Raw genomic sequence first — 11,310 nt, 5'->3', positions numbered from 1 at the left:
ATTATGAAATCAAAGCAGTATGTAGGCTGATTTTGATATCAGCATTTATTTATGCGTGACGTAGGTGCTGCAGCGCACGTGCTCACATGTAGTCAATGTACAAGTAGGTACAGCTAAATGCAGTTTATGCAAAAATTGCGACACGAATTCTTTAAGTAAGCGTGACTTTTATACCCGGAATTTTGGGTTCAATTCCAGTAAAATGGTATATTGTAGTCATAGATTGTGTATTATGGCAATATAAACGCTTCAAAAAGTAAATCTTTCAACTATGTTCTTCTTAACTTTCAAAGACATAACGTAACGAAACAAAGACAAAGCGATTTGTTATACGATAAAATTATATAATTCAGTAAAATCAAACTAAACGTTTTAGACACACGATACGAGTATTAACTCGTGTCATGGATTCTTAAAATAAATATTATAAAATACTATATTAGTATTTACATCTAAATATTACAATGTATATGTTAGTTTATTCAAACTCAGTGACATTTAAAAACTTAGGTAGGTCTCTGGAAATGTCCCAAAAAATATATACTTATAGTAATAAATGTCATAATAAATAGAATAAAAAATTATAAATATGAGAATAGTATCACATTCTTAGGAACAAAAAATTGTATGTATGAATGTAAAATACAAGTTATGTGGTCATTTTGTTTGTTGGTCTATAAAATGTGTATAAATAAATGAGTAAACAGGTAATAAATAACATTAAATTAATAGAATCGATGGAGTTGGAATTAACGGAAATGGTTTATTCATGTCATTCTGGATTTTTTCGTCAGCGGTCTTGCTTTTTTAGTAGTCGGGTAAAAAAAGACCACAGCATTATTTTAAAAGCAACGAGAAGGCAGACACACCCACTTATACTAAACTAATTATTATGTCTTTAGGTTTATTCACATCACTATTTGACGATGACCTGGACTAGTTTCAAGCCATGCTTGAGGCTCATATTCATGAGCAGCAATTCAAAAAACGTAATAATTAATTTAGTATGTCTCACGAAAGTTATAATATAAACACATACTTGTCTAATACTATTTATTTATGCATCATTTTACATAGTTAGTCTGGGACAACTACCTATTATGAACTCCTATTTGTTTTATTTTATCTATTTACAAACAATTAATTATACTGTCTATAATTATTCCTTGAACTTCTACTAATTTGTTTACGATATTATTGTAGTAGACTCTAGTCTCGTCTACGTGATGGTACCTAATTTATTATTACAATTATCATTTATTTATTTAGAGAAGTTATTTAGCTTCAAATTAGTTAAGATGGTCAATACATTCGTAGTATGGGGATGCAGGTACATGCAGGCGTTAACAGCTGGTTGACCTAAAACAGTTTTCTGTAACAAAAGTTTTAATGAAAATAATTTACTCGCAAAATAAATAAATTACCAAAGAAAATCGCCTTTAAAATTATAAACAAAATAACATCTAATGAAGTTCATTCACTAAAATTACAAGCCTTCGTCAATCAGTCTCACTTTGTGGGTACCATTTTGAATAAGTAATTGTTGATTTGCGGGTAATTCTCGGGGGTAAAATGTACCGAGTGTTCATGTATCAGCTTCTCAATTTATCAGCCTCGGGTTAGATTGTGTTGTATTAAATTAATTGTACGGTACTTACTTATGTTTCGTTTAATTAATTGTTTTTCGTGTTATTCTGCAGTAATTATGCATGATGTGGATACCTATGTTGTGCGCATTTCGGTGAAAAGATCATACATCGCATCAACAGCCTTCAAGTGATATAAGTTTTTAAACTGACATGGTCACTAACACTATTAAGTTAATCCGTGATCATGGCGCTTGCAACAGTGCCGAAATATCGGAAACCCATCAAAATTAATAAACATGGTAAATATCCCGTAATAAGTTCTAGTAATAGCCTTCAAGTGGTCACTGTTAACCGAAGCCTCTTCTCGCACGGAGAAGTTTTGAGCATTAATCACCACGCTTGCTGAATGCGGGTTGGCGATTTTAAAGTTATACAACATTAAAATATAACAATATTAAAATATAAATGAATAAATATAAGTAATTGAGCTGCACATAGTCGATGGTAATGAGTTTTAATCTTATCGTTTGTCTTACTACTATTACTACTACTACTACTACTAAGAAACTATTTTAAATTGTATATAATTTTTGTTTTCAGAGATGGGATATAGATATTGGGTGACTTACTCCCTTAAAAAAAGAATACTTTTAGTTCTTTGATCACGAGAGTGGAAAAGTAGTAGAGTTAATAAAATCAATATTAACGGAATATAACCAAAACTAAAACATTAATCGAAGTTGTTAGCATGGCATTTATTTTATCACATTTTAACGAAGCCAGCTAGATAGTTATATTAATTACCTAGTGCGGGGTTTAAGTTGCAGTAGGATTTGCAGTTACTTATTTAGACAAATAAATATATGCACGTCACGCCAATTACATAATAATATTACATAACATATAAAGATAATAAATTAATTAAATTACCTAGTTTAGTCCACAATCTATCCGTTTGTGTCGTAAAGATTAACCCAAGACATTCTAATGTTACTAATTTTGGTCGTGATCCTCTACGCAAGATAAATTACCTAATTATAATTATGTACCTTTATAAAGAAAGGAAAATTACAATCTTTAACGATTTCTTCAAGCGGCCCGAAAACAGACCCCTGTCTGCCAGATGTGCGACTCGAAAAGCAGAAGTAGGAATAGGATGGTTTTTAGTCAGTAAGAGTCTGACATTCTCTCTCGCCCTCCCCAAGGCGGGAGAAGTCATTGGATGATTTTCCCCCTTAAGAAATAGAGGCCCCATGTAGAAGTTATATTCTAACAGTGGATTGTTACAAGCATTATAAATATATGATGATCAAACATTTTAACAGTCATTAAAGAAGTTTTTGACACATCATAAACAAAAAATATGATAAAAGAAGCCTTTATAAAAGAATACCTATTTTGAAAATGTTATCCTTGATATTAAAATAGCAAAGTTCAAAATAGAAACTGGTTTACAATTAGGTATTATAACTGTGTATAATACTTATAGTTAGTTAAATATGTCTGTAATATTTTCTTATATATGCTGGATGCTGGGGCTATACTTAATTGATGTTTGTACGAACATTTAAAGTTCATAATCGTTCATTTGTTTTCAAAACCAATGGCATATTCCATTAGTTTGGCCCCAGCATTAGAATAGGTATATACCAAGGTAAATGTATATTTTAATTGAATGTATGTACATTAGAATTTAATCTTAGGTATTTAAAAAATGAGCTCTGACGTATAAAAAAAAAATCTTCTTGTCTTTTTAATTACTCTGCATTTTCCGATATTATTTATTAAGTAAAAAAGTAAATTAGGTGTCTATTGTGTAGTGGCATTACGTGCCGTAATATGCACCTCTGTCTACACTTTCAGGGATAAAAGACGTGACAATTATGTTACATAAAAAAGTAAATTATAAACAGATTATTAAATAAATCGCAAGTTCCATTAATTTAAACCTTCTTAGTTTTTATTATATACAACGTAAAATAGTAACGTATGAATGACACTAAAATTATAATCGATTTTATTCTTTATTCTAATAGCTGCCATCATTACCTTAATTACCACATATTTTTAAATATGGACGCCATATTTTTGTGTAATAAAATATTAGCCTATCATAGACACCATAAGTAAACACGTTTGGTATGTTACACATTATCGTTTTGTTACTAAGGATATTTTACAAAATATCAAAATCAAACTCGGCTTAAGAAGGCTTTGACGTAGTAAACCAGTTCAGATATTTATAGTTAAATCAGTTAATCTAATTTTAGACAATAACTGGATTTTTAAGGGCTTGCGTAATATTAAAGAAATAGTTAATAATTAATTATCGTGAATTTATGGTTGACCTTTTTGATTGATACTTATTTTTAATTACTAATGTCCGAATACTCAAACGGTACTCAATTTTAAGACGCTCTCAAAACTAGTTCTGTCCCTATCAATTCTTTATAAAATGACAGAGATAACACGATATTTAAATACAACTTAAAATTGAGTGGCATTTCAGTAATCGGGCGTAAGTTTGTTTTATTAAAAATGTCGTAAACGGGTAAATGATAAATTTTAATTTTAATGTCCGTCTTGTAGATTCTTTTAAAACATTAGACACGTAATTTTGTTATTGAAACAAATACTTCCGAAAATATATTGATTTGATATATCGCTTGACGTCACTTCTAGGTGCGTTTTATACGTAGAATGACGTATCTGCTCCCACTCCTAAACTTTGATTCGTTTAATCTAAGTATTTTTATTTTATATGGCAGAATAAAATAAATATATATGTGTAATATTTTATCATTACCTAACTGACGGACTAAATAGATTTTTAATTGTCCTACCCCATCATCATCCCTATTTTGCCCGTAGATAATAATTGGTATCGCTTTATAATAATAATGGATTAAAGATCCTTTTATCGTCTAGGCACATTTTTCCATAGCTCATTCCTAAAGGTCCTGACAAAAACATGTTTTCAAATATAACATTTTTGTCTACCTTAAAATTAATTGAAAGTCTTTATACTTATTGTTCATTATTTAGATATAGAATGCGAACAAAAATTATGTGCTTCTTAAAAAACTTAGTAATAAAAAGGAATTTTCTATATTCCCGCTAAAACAGGTATTTTAGCGAATAAAATCGCGAGTGATAAAATTATATTCCGTTTTTTTATACAGTATAATATAATAAATATATCTACATTTTATAATAAAGGATTTCCGTTGAGATATAACATTTGAAGAATAATGGTAATGGGTTCTCTTAATTTTTAATGATATCGTCTTTTACACAGGTCTTGGATCTCATTCCATAACTCCTCATTAACTTGAGCGTATCTATTTTTAGTATATAAAATGTATTTATGTATTAACACATGTGATTAATTTGTAACCAATGGTAACTCTTAAATGGATCGATTTTATAATATGAAATTGTGCTTTTATTATTCTCTAATACTACTTTATTTACCGTGGCAGGATAATTTACATACATTGATAATTATAAATATTAGTTATAAACTTAGATTTTTGGTTAGAGTAGAATATCTTCTTCTTACCTATACATAAAAAATATTTTCTGTTCGTTAGTCTCGGTAAAATTCGAAAATTGCTGAACCGATTTGGTTAATTGGTCTTGAAATATTTGTGGAACTCCAGAGAAGGAAATTAAAATAATTGAACGTATAGAATTGTACAGGAGACTCTATTTTATTTCTTGGTTTTTCGGAAAAAGTTATAAGTATAGTTAAGTCCAACATTATCCTCGTAGATAAAGGTAACTTAAAAAGGAAAGAAAGAGTATCTGATCAGATAGTCTCCTAGCCCTAATTTAATAACGAAACATTAATGATAATGACACAATATTATTTCTCCATCTAATTCATACTATTCCATTGAATATACTCTGCTTTTCTCATTATCTAAATCTTATTAAATAATCACAGATGTGTTGACAAAATATTATTATGTAGTTTACACGTAAAAGTATTTACTTAAGAGTCTATTGTGGTATATTCTTGGGAATACCTAGTTAATTTTATTGTTATATTTTCATATAGTTTATCGGTATGATGTAGATTACGTTTTTCAATGGTTTACTTACTACCTTGTTGATTACGTGTCAGGGATGAATTAATTGTTATTGTGATTCATGATAAAAGATTGTTTTTTATTTGGACTCACGTTTCAGGAAAGTTTTAATTATAGACTTTTTCCTTCACCGTTTGTCAGTGGTGTCTAAGTTATCTTAGAAAGTACATATAACTTGGAAAAAGTCACATTGGTGCTTGCCATTGGTAGATTTCGACTCGCACCCTCATGCATGAGGATCTTAAACCTCTTTGCCACCACGACACACGATCCTGGTTCATAATTAGGTAAATAAGTACGTTCTACATCCACATAAATAAACGAGAAACCACAGGACTGTTTGCTCCAGTGTGTTTTAAACGTTTTACTAAAATTAGATATTTAATTTTTTGCGGTTTCCTGAACAAAAGTTTCGTCGTCCTTTGTTACCCAACAAAAGGTGGTTGGCGTCTGAATTTTTTTGTAAAACAATTGTTTTGTTAGCAAATTTTTTAATTGAATTTCCCTTTTTATACGTTTTCATTGTGAAAGAACAAATAAATGAAGTGGACCTAAATGTTTTGGTTTTATGTTATTTTTATAGAATTCGGGGGAATAACTTGAATACTTGGAAAGTTTTCGGTTTTTGTTCTAACCATTTTGAATTTAATAATGTCAAAAACGGTGAAGGAAAACATTGTGAGGAAGCTTGAGCTGATAATTTCTAATGTTTAGTAATAGTTTGAAATCGCCAACCCGCATTGAGCAAGCGTGATGAGTAATGCACAAACCTTCTTCGGCTGAGAAGAGGCTTTTGGTCAGCAGTGGCCACTTTTGATGTGAATGTGAAAATATTTCCAACTTATTTTACTTCATTTTACATGCAAAACAAAACGAAACTGCTACATTTGGTAAATTATAATGTTATGCTATTTTCTTAAATCTTGTTAAGACAAAGATTTTTTATAGCTGTACCTACCTAATGATTTATAATAACTAAGAGAGAATAAAACTAAAATCATGTGAGCGTTCATATAAAATAACCAATTATTTTTCTTTTGTTACAGGTAAATATTAACACACTCTCCTGAAATTACCCGTCGTCAACCACTATACTGGAGAAACACGCAATCTTTAATGCGGTTTGTCTTAAGATAATAATTAATATTAATACATATTTATTACTTACACACCTTTAATTTATTAGTATTTTAACTAACTTACCGCCGTACTCAGAGTCATTTAATAGTTACTTAACCCAGTCCTTAGCAATTGTTTTCGATACAAAATCGTTACTAAGGAATAGTTTAAGTAATCATTAAAGGTCTCTGAGTTTAGAAGTTAGACCCTTGAGGGCCTCGACCTCCTCCAGTTCCGAATATGTCGCGGTTATGCCGTTCGCAGACATGAACAGTGTTTTATGTCTGGATTTTTGTATAAATATACGTTCAGGTCACATACAACTATAGTCAAAGTCAAAATTATTTATTTCAAATAGACTAGGTAAGCACTTTTGAACATAAAAGCAAATATAATAATATTAATTACGTCTGTCTCGGTTAGTCCTCTAGCGAAGCTATTTGCTATATAATTTGAAAAAATTATTACATTACATATTAGTGTTGGGGTACATCCAACTTAATAAATGGTGATGTATCATAGAATTAAAGATGATTAATGTATCACGTTCACCTAAGCAATAGTTCATGTAAAAGCATTAACGTTTTAACCGAAAATGTCCCACAAAACACGATCGAAAACCTCAGCAATTGTTACAATGTAACATTGTAGTTTTTGTTACAACCCAGTTATCGGATTCTCATTAATCTTCATCAGACTATACACGGCTCCATTTTGGTAGCGACATTTCGCTTACCATACGTACTAAGAGTACACGTGCTGAGTTTGCTTAAACGAACTTAACGAACACATTAAGTTACTTTAAATCTTGTATAGATATGTGACTTTATTACCATAAGAACAGGATTGAATATCCATTGAACAATGACAGACAAGTGTAGGTTGATCTACTGCTATCCTACAAGTACTTCGCCTGTAAGGTCTTTGACCCTTTGAACACAGCAAGGCAAATGACGTCATCACGTTCACTGACCTAGGTTATTAGACTGTCAATTATGCTGTAAAAAATAACTGTCCACTAAACTCTCTGAATTTCTAATTAAACATTTTATTTCATTCTGGTTTCAATTCTCTGAAAAGGTACTCATTCTTGTACCTAATGTCTTCTCCTTCCTTGGGCGAAGCAAGAAGGAGTGTCAGACTCTTACTGACTAAAAACCACCCCGTTCCTACTCCTGCTTTTCGAACCGGAGCCCCGGTAAATCCGGTAAGTCCGCAGCTCACCTACTTAGCCTAAGTAACTTTTGTTATGAGTCTTACGTAATAACAGATAGGCCTATAACTAGACATTATAATACATCATGTGACATTAAAATACTTATCTATTATTATACACTATTTGAGAAAATTAAGTAATTTCTTAAATTCAGCCATTGGATGATTTTCTCCCTTCAAAAAAATACCACGCAATCAAGAAGCAAGCTAAGCTTTTATTTAAAGTTATTTATGTCCCTTAGTGACGGAAATCTATTTGATATATATGTTGTAGTTTGATAATGATATTGTTAAATATTCTCAATTAACCGGATTTTTCCGTAGCTACAAAGTTTTATAACCTTTATCAATATTCATAAAAAAATAATAAAAATATTCATGATCTTTATCAAGATTAAAATATCGAATGATATTTTAGAAAATCTTGATAAGGGGCCAGACATTTTCCACTGAGACCTACTATCTGGGCAGGTCGATGGCCATACACGTGGCATACGGATTATATTTTATTTATGGCTATTTTGAATTCGAATTTGAGTTTCAAATCACAATTTTCCGAATTTTGTTAGTAAAAATACGATTTTGTTTACATTTGTAACAGTAGGTACCAGTTTTGATAAATTTTGTCTATGACAAACAATTAAAAATTGTTATACAATATTAATTGTCAAGCAGAACCGTATACTCACATAAATAAACTAATTTCCCACATTAAAAAGTAAGAAAACACCTATAAATCAATTTGATAACACAATTAAGAAACAATTAACAAGCATTTTAACTGATTCACACTAAATTACCTACGCCCAAAAGCCCATTAGTTACACTTTCGAAATGTTACGCAATGTTGTCTTAAGTTAATTTGAAGTTCAATTAAATAAAAAATGTCGTTCTATTCACCACATACCTGTTATTAAGCCTCATCAATAACCGGTAAACAGCTGTGAGTCAACACACTTGAGTTAAAATATTTTAAACTACAAATATTAATGTTTTACAAAGCAAAATATTATGGAGACATTCATAAGTTTGTATTATTGGGGTAGGTAAATTCATAGATCTTCCGTTAAAAGCACGTGGCTCAGGTAACAGCTGATTCCTGGTGTTGCGGGTGTCCATGACGGCACTGACCGCTTACCATCCGGTGATCCGTGTGCTCGTTTACCTCCTATTCCATAAAAATCCTGTTTATTCCAGCAGGATATCCTATGAAGCCCATAAGAATATGAGGGTAACCTATTTTCATACATTGGACATAACTTCAAACTTTGTGGTTAAAACCTAATATGAGCATTTTTGAACGACTTCACAACTACTGCATAGACACTGGCAGTATAGTCGACAACCACTATATTGGAGACTCAGTTGCCAATCAAGAAAAAAAAAACTACTGCATAACATACCAGTTAATATATTTGCATTTATTTTGCAATTAATTAGATATTATGTAATTAGAACATAATATTGAAATAGCTACTACACACCTTTCATTTTATTTTCACATTCTTAAGCTACACAAATAGAACCTTGGATCAAAATGACAGCTTGACGTATTAGAAATCTAAAGCCGATCAAAAAAAAACAAAACATACTTGTACCTAACCATGATCACTTGTACTTGTGATCCGGTTAATCATATTTCTATTAACCGGATAAAACCAGTAAGGTAATCGATACCTTTACCAATTTTATCCGGTTTGTCAAATTGTTGCGAAATATTGAATCACATTGCTTTTGTTTTATTAAAACAAAAATAGAACATTTGGCTTTTATTTTTGAACTAGTTTATTGTCTTTGCTACCATTAGAAGGCAAAGCTAGACATAATATTCTTTCGTAAAATCGCGAATTCTCGGCGTCCGACTTCGCGCCTTCTCCTAGTTGTACAGTCTCTTTCTCTCAGTCATTCTGTATCTTACATTAAATTCACTGAGGGAAACTATTGTTTTCTTTTTCTTCTCATCTAATAATATCTTCTTTATTTCGTTGCGGGATTCAAGACAGACATTCATGTGCCTGGAACGCGCCGGACTTCAGTGTTCCGGTGTTTTCATGGGTGTATCTACTGTAGATCCTGGGTCCAATCTTGTAGATTGCAGCGGTTTTGGAAAGATGTGGCGGGCTTGTACCATTAAAAAAAACTTTTCTAGATCAATCTCGAAATGTCTTAGAGACAATAAAGATCAGTGGTATGGTAACAAATTCTTGTACACAAAAAAGCAACTGACTACTACAGGTTCGTTAAAAATAAGATACGCAAAACGCAAACAAATTAAAATCAATTTGGATGAAACCTTATCTACGTGCGTTGAGATAGTCATCTCGTTAGAATGATAAGGACTAGAGCACTGCCGGTTACACAAGAGTAATCATAAACAATCTACCTATGTAATAAAGATAGATTATAGCTATTAGATAAATATATTTAGATTTTTTTATTTTGACTTCTAGTTTCTCAAAATTCATTCGAGAACTTTTCGTCCCCCAGTTTTACTTTAGCTTTATAGCGTTAGCTTTATAATTGTAGCTGCGGACTACCTAGCGGGTTTACCGGGGCTCCGGCTCGAAAGCAGGAGAAGGAACGGGGTGGTTTTTAGTCAGTAAGAGTCTGACACTCCCTCTCGCCTCGCCCAAGGCGGGAGAAGTCATTGGATGATTTTCCCCCCTCAAAAAAAAGAAAAAAAAAAGCTTTATAATTGTAGGCTGCTAGGTCGCTTCTGAACGTGGCTGATGAAAGGAACTGTGTTCAGTGTTTGTTTCAAATATGTTATACAATTGATGTCAAAAACAAGTAAATTCAAAAATCTTACATATGAAAATTCAATAATCTTACATGTATAGGAACGGGGTGGTTTTTACCTCACCCAAGGCAGGGGTAGTCATTAAAGGACTTGCCACCCTCTAAAAAGGCAATCCTAAGAATTACATTATTTAACCTATACAAACTTATGCAACATTTTCAGTCTTAAGTCCAGCACAGGTGCCTAGTAAACTGACTGTCATGATCGATTCGTATACATAAATATTAGGATAAACACAATAAAAAAAATACGATAACGGATCTTAGTGTCTAAACGTGATTCTAAAAAGAAAAACACGTGTTTAAAGTCTTTAAAATAAATTTGTATGAAAAACAAAAGGTCAAACCATAAAATGTGGTGATATGTGTATCATTAGTATCATTATAGTGTCCAAAATTAGTTCTAAAATCGATAATTGCTAAATCCTACTGTTAATTAATGACATAAACGTGACAGTGAATTTTATTAGAACTATGATGACCAAATAACTGGA

The 11,310-nt window shown here is 31.3% G+C and overlaps 1 protein-coding gene across 8 annotated transcripts in view; it reads left to right on the top strand.

Moving 5' to 3' along the window:
- LOC118274591 (solute carrier family 12 member 6) overlaps positions 1 to 11,310 on the top strand; it is a 511,128-nt gene that overhangs the window by 186,983 nt on the left and 312,835 nt on the right. The window lies entirely within an intron of this gene.

The sequence above is a fragment of the Spodoptera frugiperda genome, chromosome 15 (genome assembly GCF_023101765.2).
Source record: "Spodoptera frugiperda isolate SF20-4 chromosome 15, AGI-APGP_CSIRO_Sfru_2.0, whole genome shotgun sequence".
NCBI lineage: Eukaryota > Metazoa > Arthropoda > Insecta > Lepidoptera > Noctuidae > Spodoptera > Spodoptera frugiperda.
The sequence above is the reverse complement of the archived record's forward strand: the minus strand, read 5'-3'. Positions and strand labels throughout refer to the sequence as shown.